The 2597-nt window shown below is 44.8% G+C and overlaps 1 non-coding gene across 1 annotated transcript; it reads right to left on the reverse strand.

Moving 5' to 3' along the window:
• Window positions 1-447: 447 nt before the first annotated feature.
• Window positions 448-520, reverse strand: Trnaf-gaa. The gene has a single exon. It is a non-coding gene; the product is annotated as a tRNA-Phe (tRNA).
• Between the last annotated feature and the right edge of the window lie 2077 nt (window positions 521-2597).

Below are 2597 nucleotides of genomic sequence, written 5' to 3' on the forward strand. Positions count from 1 at the left end.
TGTAAATTCGAGAAACTTGTTGATGGAACTGGGTTTCTAACCACTCTTTCTCAGTATATTTATTCCTTAATGAAATCTGTCGCCGGCCGTTGTGGCCGAGTGGTTCTAGGTGCTTCGTTCTGGAACCGCACTGCTGCTATGGTCGGAGGTAAGGCAGTGAAGCATATACGTGAAACATGAGCTGCGAAAATGTTACATTTTGGCAAACAAACACATTTAATGGATGTCAGTGGAATGTATTATATTGTGACGGGTTAGTAAATCTTTTTTGGAGGAATGGCGAGAAAGAGAGAGATAGGGCACATCCAGATCTTTTATAGGGAAGTACGTCTTACATGCTTTGTGTTGCGTCAGGTCTAATTGTTGTACGTACGTTGCAGTCGGTTTTTGTGGAGTGCGAGAGGGGTACTGTCAGTAGCCGTTTTGAATCGCATAAAAAAAAACACGTGCCGAAACCCGGGATCGAACCAGGGACCTTTAGATCTTCAGTCTAACGCTCTCCCAACTGAGCTATTTCGGCCGACAAGAATTTCAACCGTTATCAGTTCTGACGCTGGGGCCGCCTCGCAACTGCACTTGATGACGTAAGCAGTAACCACTCCGAGACCTACGAGAAAGGCAGGTCGCGGCGCGTCCTTCACGGTAGTATGCCTACACTCGCTCAACTCAGCAGACAAACTACGTTTCCACACCTATGAACTGGTAACTATGTGTGTACGTACAAACGAGAATTGCATCTTCTTCTGGAATCCGGTATTATGGAGTCTTTCTGTTATTAGTCCTACAGTGATCGGAACTCCATAGGCCTACTTATAATTCGTTACGGCTGTACCGCGCGTATACGTATAATAAAATAAAAAATAATGCCAAAATCTTTATTAGTTGCATAAGGCACCACTTCTTGTATGAAATGAGGACTGTTAAGCAGAAGAGACTGAATGCTATAAAAAAGCTGTTATATTGAGTATTGATCTTAAATTTTGTTGCAGTACTCTTAATCAGTAAGACTTCATAATAGCAGATTCCAGTAGAAGATGTAGTTCTCGTAAGTACGTAGACACCCAGCCCCGAGTTAACAGGTTCAGAAACGCTTTTTGTCTGCTGAGCTGAGCGAGCGAGCGAGTTCGTGACGGCGCGCCGCGGCCTCTCTCTCTCGCGGGCCTCGTAACCACGTCGTCTTCTCTAGCGTGACGAGCACAGGTATGCAAGCAGAGCTGTGGGTCGCCTGGGTCAGGCGGCCCTGGGCGTGTATCGCGGGCAGGTGTTCGGATGTAAGGTGAGTTAGGTTTAAGTAGTTCGAAGTCCAGGGGACTGATGACCTCCGATGTTACATCCCATAGTGCTTAGGGCCATTTTGAAATTTGTTGCAAGTAATATGCCAGTTACCAACCAATAGATCAATACATAGTATGAATACTAGGAATAAGAATTTACATAAAGACCTAAAGTCACTTGTATTGGTCCAAAAAGGGGTCCAATATTCAGGAACGCGCATTTTTAATGAATTATCAGCAACCATTAAAAACTTGATTTCAGGTAAAGCGCAGTTTGAAAGACTTTGATGGGCCACTCCTCCTCCTCTAGAGACGAATTTGTTAAAAGAGCTGTTAGGCCAGCTTAAGTAAAAATGTCTGTTGGATTTCACTTTTGACAGCACTTGGTCACAACAGTCAAGATTAGATTTTTTTTGTGTATGATAAACATATTACAAGAGCATAACTATGTTTAATTCTGCCAGTGTATTAATTCTGTAAACATTAGAAGTTCCAGTTTACTGTTATGTTTGTCTGTTTTGTTTTGTTTTGTTTTAGTACGCAGTGTCAAAACTGTAGAATACGAAGCCAAAGAGAGGAGTGAAAACCGACTACACGTTATCCCAATCGACGGAAGAGATGACAGCAAAACCCGGACGTGGAGAAAGGTCTACAAAATACGCCATACAGAAACGGAAGTCCAGAACTAAAAATTAAGCGCCCTTCGCCACATTGCTATGACGGATAAAAAGTAAAACGCGGTCGACAGCCCAAGTGTCGTTCGCTAAAAAGCCGGTAACCCAGACTGCAAACACAAACTGGAACGTAAGCGGTTAAAAAAAGGGCATTCCATCAGGAAATGGCGGACAGTCAAAAGTCGAGCGCAATGTGCACGAAGTGGTGGAGGAGCACCACTTAACGAATGGCGATGGCTAAAAAACTGTGCCCAATACGCAACTTAGCTAAAATAATCTCCTCGCGTCGAGAGGGGTGAGAAGAGGTCATCCAGGCCGCTGGGAGAGGCTCAATAACCTGGAGCCTGTCCGACGAAGGGAGGACCAGTGTCATTCCAAAGTGACGCTATCTGTTGACAGAGGTCATCAGAGGGAATGTAAGAAGTAAAAGGCCGAGGTATGAGGACTGCAGCCTTGACAGCAGGGTCAGCAGCCTCGTTTACTGTTAGACCGACATGACCAGGACCGTACATAAACATCACAGTGGCTCCATCGAGATGAGCAAGTGACAGCTTTCCTAGACCCTTTGCACTAAGGGATGGATGGTGTACAGCACACAAAACTTTTGAAGGGTACTGAGAGACAACTGAAAAGCCTGTGTCACCAGATG

This window comes from Schistocerca americana, chromosome 6, assembly GCF_021461395.2.
Source record: "Schistocerca americana isolate TAMUIC-IGC-003095 chromosome 6, iqSchAmer2.1, whole genome shotgun sequence".
Classification (NCBI taxonomy): Eukaryota; Metazoa; Arthropoda; class Insecta; order Orthoptera; family Acrididae; genus Schistocerca; species Schistocerca americana.